Below are 14,337 nucleotides of genomic sequence, written 5' to 3' on the forward strand. Positions count from 1 at the left end.
ATCTTTTAGTAAACTAACGAGTCGGCAAGAACTACTTATCTCTCAACCTCACAATCCAAACCAAATTGGGGTAAGGGTTCACAAATACGCAATACCAATTTTGGGTTAATTTCCACATAGATGACTTCTTAGGGTTTTCAGGCCTAGGGTTTAAGTTCTTCCTATCCCAAACAGTTGATCCACTAAGAAAACTCTACATAGAAGCTAATTAATCACACTTCCACTTACTAAACCCCCATAAGAGGATTAGTTCCTCATGGATTCCATAAACATAGTAAACTTGATAAATAAGATAAACATAAAGAACAGATCAAGAATAAAGGTTTAAGAAGAATTCTAAATTGTATTTAATAATTGATGCACAAAAATCCACAAATTTTGTTGTAGATCTACAAACCAGATCTTCCAATGAACATGAATGAAACAACTAAAAATAAATGTTAAGCCTAAAAAGAACGGAAAAACTGAAAACTAAATTACAAAGAAAATTCTAAATTATTAAAGTTGTCCCCTCTCAAGTGTATTATGAATCTATTTATTGTGTTAGGGTTGGTCGTCATCCTTAGCCCTAGGTCGACTGACTTTTTACATTAATTTTCATCATGCAGACCAAAATGCCCGTAGCTCGATAATGCTTTTACGTAAAAGGCTTGTGTCGCGACATCTAGTGCCTATTTCATGACAATGAAGGCAGTTTGCTTGGCTCATGTTCAACTTTAGGGATTTGTCACAACTTCCACTAGCTGTGTCACGATAGTAAAGCCAGTCTTGGAATTTTTGCACTTTGTCCTCTTTGTTTCGACATTGGACTCTCATGTTACAACATTGCAATCAGCCTCGTGCTCCCATGCCTTCGAGTGGTGTCTTGTGCACTCACTAAGTATGTTACTCCTCCCTTAGGCCACTTTCAGACCCTATGGTTGTAACTCCCCAATCCCAACCTAGACATTATGGCCAAATTTCGGAAGCCACATTAATTCCGGTGGACTCCTCCATATGTTGCATCCAAGTCCTACGCACGTGTATTATCTGAAAAGTTTATGAAAACTGAAGGGTGAGCTAATAAGCTCAATATGAGTTTTATAACAACCTAAATATCAATTATCACATAAAACATTTTAATATTATTATGACAAGCATATTATTCATATATACAAACTTTTATGCACATAATAAGGTCAATGCAAATTTTAATAACAACAATTATGCATATTTTTCAAAATATTCTACCCATCTCTGCTACACACCAAAAGGAGTTCCTAGAACTCACCCATCCAAAACACACCAGCACATATGTGGACAAAGCCACCAAATTTTTAGACAACCTACCAAAACACATAGTTGTGGACAAAGCCACTGAAATCGTAGGAAAGCTTCCAATACACATAGTTGTGGTCAAGCCACCAAAATTGTAGAAAATATGTCAAAACACATTCATGGATAAACCACCAATATTTGCATATTATTAAACTGCCACATCTTCCTCCTTACAGTTTGTCCCAACCCCATGTAATGCATCATGGCATGAAATCTCATTTACAAAATAATAGACATGTTAATCATGCTTCCATGCATACATAAATTTCAATAGTCATGGTAATCCATGCTTTCGAAACGAACAAATAGCCATGATATTATACAACACGAAATTAGAAAAATATTGCATAATAACATTACATATTATATCATGTCAATAAGATTTAAGTAAGGATAACTTACCTTAAATCCACATAATCTCTCACATATTATAGAAAAAATTATGTTTTTATTTGTAAAGTAAATCGATCAATCATAATCAAATCTTCACATATTAAATTGGTATAAAACACATAGATTTACAAATCCAAACTGTATATCCCAATAGAACTCGTTCATTTCTGATCCAAAAAAGTAGGGACTTGATTTGCACTTTACAAAATCATATATGTGATTAGTATTCAGTTATCTCCCATAGACGAATTTATCCAAAAACATCAACTTACTCTTAAAACATATGTTGCTTACTTTTTATTTCCAAAAAGACCCAAGAGAAACACTTCTACTGTTTATGGTCAGAATCGATGTGAGGATCTAAGATTGGAGAAAAGAATGAATAAATTAAATAAAATATCCATGAGAAGAAAATAGGATAGATAGAATTAAAATGAAAAATAAAAGAAAAATGATAAATAATTTATTTACCAATAATTGTCAAGGATGACAAATGTTGAAGAACACCCCAAAATTATCTTAGGATTTGACAATAACAAAAAAATAAAGTGTTTAAATAACGATCAAAATAAGAAACAATATAAGAAAAGAAAAGCTATTAAATAAATCAATTTTGGAGGTGGTGCAAGGGTGGTGATACGGTGCTGCTATGTTGGTGGTGTGGTGGTGTTTCGGTTTGTTGAAGTAAAATGGAGCAAAAATAAAAGAAAATCAAGGAGGATCAACCAATAAGGGCCAACACAAGGTGGCTGAAAGGTAGTAGAAAAGGGAGGAAAGATGAAACAAAATCAAAACTAATGAAAAATTGAGGGGAGAGAGATGGATGGTCAAAAGGTCAAAGTCATCAAACAAGGCATTGAAGAGGGGGACAAAGATGTTAGAGAGAATTAACAACAATTACTTTGGGAGTTACTCTTTCAAATTTTAAAAATACGGAGTTACTTAGTAATTTAAAAATAAGAGTTACATGCATTAAAGTGGATGGTTTTGCATAGGAAAAGATGACCCATTAAAATTAAAAAAAACTGATAACATGGAGACTTGGACTTATTTCACTTAGGAGTTACTTAAGGTGCCTAACCACTAGACCATTTCAATTGCTTTGTTAAATGCTAACAACATTTATTTTGAAACAAAATATAATACAAACCAGGATTTTGAAGTAAATTTGCTCAAAATAGAAAATGATGTAAGGGAAAGGACTCGAATTTAGATTTTCAAGGACTATTCCATCGCTACTTATGTAACACCCTAAACCCAACCTAGAAGTTAGGCCTGAATCTGGCATGTCACATTGAAATGTTTTTCGAAAACCATGTTTTCCTTAAAAACCTTTCTTAAAATTTCAAACTTTTTGCCATTTAAAACTTGTATAAAACCTCAGTTTGCGTTTGTTTATTTTCAATCGAGGTTTATTAAAGAAAAGTTGTTACCTTCAAAACCTTATTATTGCGGAAGCTTAATTTAAACAAATGATTTATGAAAACGTGATATTTAAAAAAAGAGATACGGAAATGTAGCGTTTGAAAATAGTTATTGTTTTGGAAAATCGAGTTCTACTTCTAGCAGATAAGAATCACAATCAATAAAATCCTGAAGTTAAAATCCAAAAATTTTAGAGGCCTTATTACAACCCAAATCAAAATCATCAAAATCAAAGTGCTTTGGTAAATGAGCAAAACAGAATAAAACTTGTGTAGTTGTGTGGCCCTCTCCGAGTCCCTCGTAGCTCCGAACCGTCTAACGCTGGGCATTACCTGAAAGGTTAAAAACAGGGTGAGTTTATGAACAATCTGTGTGTAATCCTTTTATTAAAGAAACAGCTAGTATACATAAACAAAATCAATCTAGGCCTGAACCCTTCAATAATAACAGTACAGTGTGGGCCCTAGCCCAATACAGAATCAGTGTGGGCTTTAGCCCAATACAGAATCAGTGTGGGCCTTAGCCTCATACAGTAACAGTGCGATAATTGGGCCCTAGCCCCCATCAGCCTCGGTTGGGCCTGAACCCATATCAAATGGCATATATCACATATATTTGGGCCTAAGCCCATCTCAATATTAGAATCAATATATGCAATGCATAAATACTCATACCAACCCTACACTCCATCTCCTGTCCAACCCTACACTCCTGTGGGGATTAAATTGACCCACCCATCCCTACACTCCTCATGTAGCACCGATTGCAGCACTAACCAAAATTGCAGCAGAGCTGCCAGTTAACAGAACGGCTAAAAGCCATAAGCAGAAAGGTAGTAAGCCTTGAACAGAATGGCTACAAGTCATACATTTCCTCCGTCAGTATTAACCCAACCCCATGCAGTATGTCATGTCATAAATCATACATGTATGCAGAATGTCATATTCAGCAACAGTCATACATAATATATCATAAGCATTTTGGTGTGTTTTGGGTGGATAACCGAGTTTTGTATCTGTTCATAATTGTTCATTAGGTTGAATTATTGTTGTTAAAAGATTTAATGATTGATAACTAAGTATATTGTGGTAAAACATAGATGAATGATCGAAAAGTGTGTTTATGTTTATTGGTATGATGACTTGATATGGTATTGGATCAATTTGTATAATTTGAAAGATTATATGGCTTGAATGTGGTGAACTCACCTATTGATATGAATTCTCGTAACAAGGTAAAATGTTTAACTGTTTTGTTATTTAAATATGGAAATTAAGGTATGTTATATTGTTTTCAACCCATGAACTTACTCAGCTTAATTAATGCTTACTCTGTTTCATATTCTATTTTTTGTAGTTATCGTTTTGCGAAACTCAGCAATCGGATCAACTTAAATATCACACTATCCAACCACCATTTGGTAGACATTTCTTTGATCGTTTAATCCATTTATATGGCATTTAATAGGGGTTGAATTGTATATAAGTGTTTTGTAATAGCAAAGTGTGTATGGTGTTTATAAAGTATGTTTGGTCGATGGCATTTTAATATGTTTGATTATGGTTTGAAGTGATGACTTTGAAGATGATTGATAAGTATGGAAAATGTGATAGAATAACATGAAAGTTTGGCATGCTTGCTTACGGTATATGATGTTCAAATAGGTGTGATTATGTTGGTAAATGTGGCTTAAAAGCTTGATAATTGAATTAGATGTTTAAGAATGATAGTTGATGTAGTTTTGGTATCAAACTGAGGAGTTATAAACTTGGCATTTTTTTCCATTTTTAGATGATTAAAAGTTTTACTTTGCTTGTGTAATGGGTGCATGTATGGTAACCTCCTATCTTAACATGAATTGAATTGAAATTTGGTTTTGTTTCATGTTTGCAATGGTGCTTTATGTCATATTGGTTAGAACTAGGAAAATTACATATTTTGGCATGCTTTTGCTCATTTTGAATAGGTCTATAAATGGTTAATGGCATATTTTTTGCATAATTAAGTATTTGATGTTTGTAACTTACATTATAACACACCTTTTGGCACACATGGGCTAACACACGACCCTGTGTCACACACGAGTAAGTGACACAGCCGTGTGCTCTTTCTGATCAGAGTGGTTTTGGTTAAACATGGTATAGTCTCTCACCTGGTCAGGCCACACGGCAGTGTGAATGTTTGTAAAATATTGCATTTAGGTCCAAACGGCCTTAGTGAGTTACATGGCCTGGATATACGGCCTTGTGATTCAAACTTACATGGTCTCAGTTTTTAACATGGTCTATGCACACGGCTGTGTAACCTTGTTGTGTGATTTTTCCCTAATTATTTAAAAGTTTGTAATTTTATCATTATTTGCACTCGGGTCTACTTATGAGCTTTTGTAAGCTCAATTATGACTCGAAATTATTTCTAATTCATATAAACATGAATCGTGACTTGTATTTATTGATTATATGTTTTGAGATAAATATATGTGTTTGATTAGTTAAATGTTGTAGCATCTTGTAACTCGAGTCCAAAAGTTGGATCGGGTAAATGAAGTTACACTAATAATCATTTAAAGTTTGACCATCATTGTAGCTTAAGTAAAGCTTCGTGAGAAGTTACTTAACTAAAAGGCATTGACTATATAACCATCAACTCAACATTTATCACATCATGTACTACAAATGAGTCATTGTATGACAATCTCACTGAGTAACATATTGTGACTAGTTTTCCTCTTTAAAGAATTTTTTTTGTTATATCGCATGATAATGCCTACAACAAGGCTAGCCAACTATCATAAGATTAAAACATAATTCTTCCTACTTTTAAGAAATCTTCTCGGTGAGATTTACATAGCAATCCTACCGTGGGGTAGTTAAATTGTATGTCATCACAAGAGACCATTGATAGATGTTATACATCTTGTTTACGGACCTCTTCCTACACAATATTTTAAAAACATGCAAGGTTTTTAATGTCTGGTTTCAATCATGAATGATCAATAAATGCATGACAAGTACATATGGCTTTCTTTCCCTAAATTATATGACATGCTTATCATACAAATTCATGAATATACATTCGTAGTCAAATAAATATCATCATGCTACCATAAATAAAAGCATAAAATTTAAATGATGATGACCAGTCAAAGCTTCCATAATTCTATCTTAGAAAAATAATGAAATTACAAAAGTCACCCGAAACCATTCTTTAGGTCTCCAACTTTGCCACCACAAACTTCCATTTTCGTACTGGTTCACGTTACCGTCACTGCCATTTTGTCGTCATCACTACCAACCACCGGTCTACCATCAACCATTGTTGTCAGCCACCATCGGATTGCCTCTAGCCATTTTGACCCTCACTGGCCACTGCCATCAATCTCTGTTGTCGGCCCCTGCCATCGATATCATCATTGAACCACCGACACCCTTCGCTATCGGACCACCGTCGATCTTTTTTCGATTTGTCTAGGTCGGGTTTGCTCGTCTCAATCAACCTGGATGCATCTCAGTACTTCAAGTTAAGCCGAAAATATTGGTTACATATGTTTTATGTCCATTTCTGGCTCACATAAATTTCTAAAATAATAAAATAAATAAATCCCATGTGGAGATGATAGTCCATAATCCAATTACATACCTGAAAATTAATAATAATTACATCCGAATTTCTAGGAATCACATCTTTAGAAAATTATTTTATCATATAAATTATAAAATAATAGCAAGCATTTTTTCACGTGCATATCCCTAAATATGTTGATAATTAAAATAATGTTACATCTTATAGAAATTAATCACACGTGAAGAAGAGAAAAAAATTAATATCAGTTTATACTATCAATGTAGAATAACCTAGCTCTGATACCAATTGTTGAAAAAAAATCTAGTTCGAAAATAATTTTCTTGCACAGTGAAGAATTCAAATTTTGAAAATTGAGCCAATTTGTGATATTTATAGTAATAAACTTTTATTGCAATTGCACTTGTGTTTTGGGCTTGAGAGATCCTCGTCGTTCTCAGCTTTCAATTGAAACACCTTGTACGTTATTCTCGTACCATAAACTGCTCCAAGTGTGGGCTAAATTGAATTCAAATCAAACACAAAACCAAATATTATTTTCTTAAGTTTTAGTGGGAAAGCAAAACTCTAACTTTAATAGAAACTAGTAGAATTACTATTGCTGAAAAATAGAATTTATACTTAAAAATAAATTCTCACTATTTTTGGGTAAAATAACAATATCTCAAACTTGTGTATAACATATTGTATTTTTAGCCTTATAGATGCCATCTATTTATAAGGAGAAGAAGTGAAACCCTTGTTGAATTAGTAAAAGTATATTTAATATAAAAATAACTTCCTAATTGAACTAGGAGAGAGAGGGGAGGCAACTCTAGTTAAACATACGAGGGTTTGTCGTCCCTTGTATTCAATATACGGAACTTTTGGGCCTCTCCCCTATCGAGTCAAATTATAAGCACCTTCTCGACTTTTAACCTAACACTTTATAATCTAATCCAACTCAATACATGTTTTTCTATTTTCAAAATAAACATCATAAATTAATTTCTCAATTATATATTTTTCTCAATCTGATTCTGATTCTGTCAAAATCATGGTAGCTTTACCTTAAAAGAATTTTTGAGAAAATATATTTGATTTTTCTATATTCAACGAATTCACAATGTGCAATTACTTTAATTCAATTTCGAACTTCAATTAATTTTTAATTAATTAATAATTTAAAAACTATAAATTAATTCTTAGGTCATTTCCATACTAAGTGAGAATATCACATTCATTTTTTTAATGTTTCTCATTTCTCTAACTTCATCATTTATGTTCATTTATGTTCATTTGATTCAACATGTAATTCATTTCTAGTTTCAATGAGCTAGTGGAAGGATTGATTGGACATATGTGATGAAGGCTCAAGTGATTTATAATTAAGTTCCAGCTTTTCGCAATATGATCCTATTTTATGTCATGGTAACCATTACATATTCCTTCATGAAAAGTCAATTATTATGAAATAGTAATTAAGTCCATTGCAAAGACAAATGACCCATAGCCACATCTACTTTTCATTTATCATGTAATGCCAATGAGAGGATATCATTTACCCATGTCTTGGGCTATAAATTTCACTATTATGAATGATACATAGTATAAAAGTCATATACTCAATGCACCAAATTTCGGTTCCTTATCTATTTCAACTTAGGCTTTTACTTACATCAAAATATATAAGTCACGCAGACATAGTCCATCATCCACTCAAGATTAAGTTATGCCACACTATTAATGTCACAAGTGAATAAACCCCATAAACTGATATATTGTTAGTCTAGTCAATCACATCTATGTCTCTATCTTCTCGGAGTCATCTGTTCTGATGCCTAAGACAAAGCATCTCCCTAATTGGACATGATAGAGGGTATATTAGTCTTTCAATCGGTTTGCTCATTTTCGATTAGACAAAGGACATGTTTAGGTTCGCCTACTAGTATAAGTTGTCTTTCCATATTACGATCCAACCATGTAATATCGCTTAGTATTAGCTAAACATTAGACAACCAGTGAGCTAATATTTGCTTTTATTTTGTTTTACATGCAAAATCCACAAGAGGACAGTATACAAAGAATATTAATGAAATTCATGAATAATTTTATTAACCAATTTGTTTGAGAAAATTACAAGTATACGAACGAATATACTATAATTAGCATACCAAATCCAATAGACACAAGTGAATAAACCCATAAACTGACTTAGGATGTATTCTTCTTGGGTCCAATTCAATTTACTGTTAGTCCAGTTAGTCACATCTATGTCTCTATCTTCTCAAAGTCATCCGCTCTGATGCCCAAGATAAAACATCTCCCTAATTAGACTTGATAGATGGTATATTAGTCTTTCAATTGGTTTGCTCATTTTTTATTAGACTAATGACATGTTTAGGTTCATCTACTAGTATAAGTTGTCTTTTCATATTACAATCTGACTACGTAATATTGCTTAATATTAGTTAAACATTAGACAACCAGTGAGCTAATATTTGTTTCTATTTTGCTTTACATGCAAAGTCCACATGATGACATTATACAAAGAATACTAATAAAATTTATAAATAATTTTATTAACCAATCTGTTAAAAAAATTATAAGTATACAAATGAATATACTACAATTAGGGCACCAGATCCAATTGACACAAAAAAATGTTATATTTATACAACACCCATACAGAAATGCACAACAGACCCTATTTGGCATGCCAACCGTATCTTATCCCTTCTATCAAGTATGACAATGTAAAGGTTATATTCTTATATTATTAAAACGTAAGATTTCATAATCTATATGTACAGAGCATATTAAAAACAAAGCCACAAATGGATTATCAATTATCATTTTCCTATCAAGGAAGGGTATTACGACCTTATATCATAAATTGTTAGATTATTACACATTAATAACAAAACAACATGCCCATTTTCATTATTTTACATTCATCCACATAAATCCAACTTTTGTAATTCAACTCACAATGTTGAATGGAATTAAGTTAATTTGAGATATCAAAACACATTCTAACTCTATTTTGATATACATGAAACTTTTGCATAAATTCTCATGTCCTGGATCCAATGCCCATAACTTAATTTTTCATCTCATACTTATTACTTATTTCAAGACATGACACATGAATAACACAAGTTGTCACAATTGTAAAAGTTACATATTATCCATCTACATATAGTAGATCATGAAGGTTCCAATAAAAGGCTAAACACATTTTTTCCATTATATTGCACAATTTTCATTTCTCAATGCACATTAATGTTCATTTCATCATTATAGCCATGCCATGCTTACATAAGGTTATGACAAATTTTCCTCAATTATTAATTACCAAACTTAATATATTTTAACATTAATTAATAAAGTATAAATGGTAGGTCCCTGTAGAATGTACCTTAAATCATGAATATGGAGAAAAGCTTTTCTTCCTTCTTCAATCTCCAAGGCCTCCTCTTTCTCATATAATAAACACAATAATAAATTTATGAAATAACCACAAATAAAATAACCATATTCATGCCTCAATAATATAAAGAGCGTGAAAGACAAAATGAGTGTGATGAAATGATAAAACACATAAACTCTTACCATGGATGACACTTTCTTTCACTATAGTTCCCCTTCTCTCGACACAAGCCAAGGCTTAGTCTCAGGTGATGGAGATGATGAATGAAAATCGCTCAAATAAGGTTTCTTTAAAATGGGTCTAGGATAACTAAAGAAATTTTATGGAAGTTTGAGTGGAGAATGGACAAAAATAGCAAACAAATGAACGAGATAATCTCTCTCTTGCAAGAGGGGGGGACGGCATGAGGAAGAAAACAAGTGGAGGTAACTCCTTTTGAAATAATCAAGTATTTAAAAATACCAACATTTGTCAAAGGTCAAACCAAATTTAAATGGGTGATCCCAATTAATTTTCAATATTAAAATTTGGTTTTAAAAATCAAAATTTCGTCCCATCACCACACATGCTTATAAACACTAATACATTAGCAGCCCTAAGTGCCAATGAAAAAAATATCCTCATCATATTTTTATCTGATTAAGTCCAAAATTCTAAAAAATGACTCAAACTGTTCACTTATGACATTCCTAAAGTTTAAATTCAAATAAATAGAGAAATAAAAAATTTTCCTTGGAATACAACCATAATTCTTAGAAATTGGTTGTCTAGTAAATTAGAGAATTTTAAAGGTATTACAGTAAATGATTTGCATAAAAAAAATTTAGTTACAATCTTACTTAAATATCATAATTAGGTTGGTGTAAAATTAAAGTGGTTTTATATCCATCTATAATTTATTACGTGGTTAATAGTTTAACAATCTAACCATTAAATTTTGAATCAATCTAATATCTTTATCATATTAATCTAAAATATTGTATCTCTCTCTATATATTTAATGCTTGAAAGTTTTTTATATAAAATAAATAGTTAAAAATTTTAATCACGATAAACTTTACATGCATGATCTACATTAATGAAGTATGAAATGTAACGATTAAATTGTTAAAATATTAATAAATATTATGAAATAATGTAAAATCACTTTAATTTTAAATTAAAAAATCAATTTTATTCACAAAACAATAAGTACTAGTGTTAACAAAAAAAAAGTATAAATTAATTTGGTAAACTTGTTAATTTGATATAATTTTTGAAAAAAAAAATTTGAAGAGTTCTAATAATTGAAAAAAATAGAAAATATTTTCTTTTAATTTAAGCACATCCTCGTTCGTTTTACGGCCTAAGACTAATTTTGTTTAAGTCGAGATAGTATTCGGATAAAGTCCTCCTAATAGTGATGACTACATTATTCAAACTCAATCCAAATATTTGAAAAGAAGTTCACTCCACTTTTTTCAACCACTTATTAGTAAATATAAAATAATTTGAATAGTTTATTAAATTGATACAAGATGAGTTATAATAACCCAAAAGGTAAAATAATAATTTTAAAAAATAATTAGAAACATTTACAACAAACAAAGAAGCTATTAAAAATTGAGTAAAATCCAATAGATTAGTAAGAGAAAATTTAAAATAAAAAAGTAATTAAAATAAACAAAATAATGGCAATAACGTTCAAAAAATAGTATATTATTCTGTCAAAAGTTAGAATATTATTATTTATTTTCCCCTCACTTTCTGGAAATTAAGTATTAAAAATAATAAAAAGTACGGTGTGTAATACCCTAATTCTGACCGGCACAAATCAAATAAATAAACAAAATAAAAATATAATAATATAAATAATGAAAACCAAAAAAAATTAAATGTCCAAAAATGTCTAGTTACAAACCAAAAATTAAAGGCCCAAAATTATACCAAACCCAATTAAAACTCAAACTCACTAAAATTAAACTCAATTACACTAGGCCCAATAAGCCCAAACACTGATAGCCCTAAATAGCTTCCAGAAACCCTAGGGCGCCGCAACTCCCTCGCACAACAGACCCAGCCGAGCCACGCCTCTGAGCCGCTCCACGCCAACCTCTGCCTCCGTACATGTCAAGCCACGCCACGCGTACCCGTACCTGCAAGAGAAGACAAACAGAAAGTAGCAGCAACAACAAAGAGGAAAAATATTTTTCTTTTGGAATATTTTTCGGGTTTTTTTTTCTTTTCAAGTTTTCTGGCTAAAAGAAAAAAGCCATATATATGCATTATAAAAGGGGGTTACCCACACACACACAGAATCAATACAAAAAACATCAAAATACAAAAAAGGTGATTTTTTGGGTTTCTTTCCCTTTCGTTTCACTGGTTATTCGTTTTTTCTTTCCGTTGCTTATATCTGTGTTCATAAATCGGGAGAAAGGAGAAGAGATTAGAAAGTAAAGAGCGTACCTGGTGGTCGATCTTTTGCTCCCTCCGTCACAATCGGAGGCGGGCAAGGAATCGGGACCTCCAAACGTCGGTTGGGTGAACAGCGCACAGAGGGGAGGAGATCTTGTTTTTTTTTTCTAGGGTTCCATAGGTTTTTTGTAGAAAGGATTAAAAATCTGTTGACTTTAGGCATAACTTTAGCATTTATTTGCTGAAAGAAACGACACCGTTTTAGTCCCCACGGCCCGCGCGGTGACCCGATCCGGGAAGGATCTGCGCGTTTTGTTTCAATGGCCTATTTATGCGTTTGGTCCTTCTATTTTTTGATTGACTGCAGTTTAATCTTTTTGTTTTTTTAATTTCGCCGCATAATTCAATTTTATTTTCATTTCGATCCAAAGACAACCGACGCCGTTTCCAATGATCTGACTTGATTGCCAGATAGGATTTTTGCGTTTAACCTCTGTTCTAGTACTTCATAGTTTCAATTCGATCCTTAATCCTTATTTAAATTGTTTTAATACATTTTTCATTTTAAACCATTTTATTTTCTATTTCTTTGCATTATTTTAAACTTTTGTATAGCACCTATTTTGATATATATATGATATAGTTTAAATTGTTTTTATATATGTTATTTTAAATGTGATTATCCTTAAATTGATTTATTTTAAAATTTCCTCTTTTGTATATTATATTTAACTCGTTATATGTCATTTTAACTTGTTTGGTAAATGATTTATTTTTAAGTTATTTATATACTATTTTATTTTTTAGTCGCTTTATATATTAATTTTAAAATTATTCTATACTATTTGTTTTAAATCAATTTATATTAATATTTAAAACACCTTTTCATGTACCACTTATTTAGAATCTTTTACCATTTATTTAAATTGTTTCACGTAACTTATTTTAAATGCTATTTATTTTAAAATGTTTTGTTACCATTTTGAAATTAGTATATGATTATTACATTTTAACTTTCTTCGTATTATTTAATTCATTCGTCTTTAATCATTAATGTTAGTATTTAAATAGTGCATGGTGTAAGATTATTACCTTTATGTGTATGGCATTTGTTTGTTGATATTTATTGATTTATTTGTGTCCACTAGCATGTATCGTAATTTAGGAATTATCATTTTGGATTATGCACCACCATTCAATCGCATTACATTTGTTTAGAAAAACATCGAAATCATTTTACACATAAATCTTCAAAATACTCGGCATTTGGGATCTTCGAAAAGATTGAGCCCCAACGTATTGGGTTCCAATTTTTTCCTCGTTGAACCTAAATAATCGAGGATATGCTTTAATCAAAACCTTATGGTTTCCAAATAAAAGCTCATTTTCAGGAATTCGATATGTGATGTCCTAACGCATTGGATATGGCATATTGTTCTCTCGAGACGAGGATTTTTCTAATAAATGAAAATAAAGGCAATATTCGATATTTAGGAATTTTGTGAAATCGAACCCTAACTTACTAGGTTTTGATTTTTTCATTTGACCCAAATAGTCGGATAACCTTCTCAAATGCATAGATTTTAAAAGTCAAAAAAAATAAACTTAATTTTGAGGATTTAAAATGTTGCACTCTAACTTACCGAGCGTGACAATTTATGTCTTCGAAATAAATGGATCTCATCGTCCAAATCATCTTACTCAAGTTTTCTTTTCAAGGGATCGTATTTTAAAATCTTTTCAAAGTTTCGACACTAAGACATTAAACAATCAATTCAGTACCAATTTTGGGCGTCACGAGGGTGCTAACC

General features: G+C 31.4%; 1 long non-coding RNA gene across 3 annotated transcripts; it reads right to left on the bottom strand.

Moving 5' to 3' along the window:
• Positions 1-3,281: 3,281 nt before the first annotated feature.
• LOC107900435 (uncharacterized) lies at positions 3,282-10,556 on the bottom strand. 3 transcript variants are annotated; one of them, XR_005914522.1, is made up of 4 exons: positions 10,312-10,532; positions 10,118-10,175; positions 6,330-6,631; positions 3,282-3,467 (listed from the first exon to the last, which is right to left on the bottom strand). It is a non-coding gene; the product is annotated as an uncharacterized lncRNA (long non-coding RNA). The 3 variants fall into 3 exon arrangements; XR_001684943.2 differs by lacking the exon at positions 3,282-3,467 and having other exon boundaries at positions 6,234-6,631; positions 10,118-10,179; positions 10,312-10,556; XR_001684942.2 differs by lacking the exon at positions 3,282-3,467 and having other exon boundaries at positions 6,234-6,631.
• Between the last annotated feature and the right edge of the window lie 3,781 nt (positions 10,557-14,337).

The sequence above is a fragment of the Gossypium hirsutum genome, chromosome D06, assembly GCF_007990345.1.
Source record: "Gossypium hirsutum isolate 1008001.06 chromosome D06, Gossypium_hirsutum_v2.1, whole genome shotgun sequence".
NCBI classification, from domain to species: Eukaryota; Viridiplantae; Streptophyta; class Magnoliopsida; order Malvales; family Malvaceae; genus Gossypium; species Gossypium hirsutum.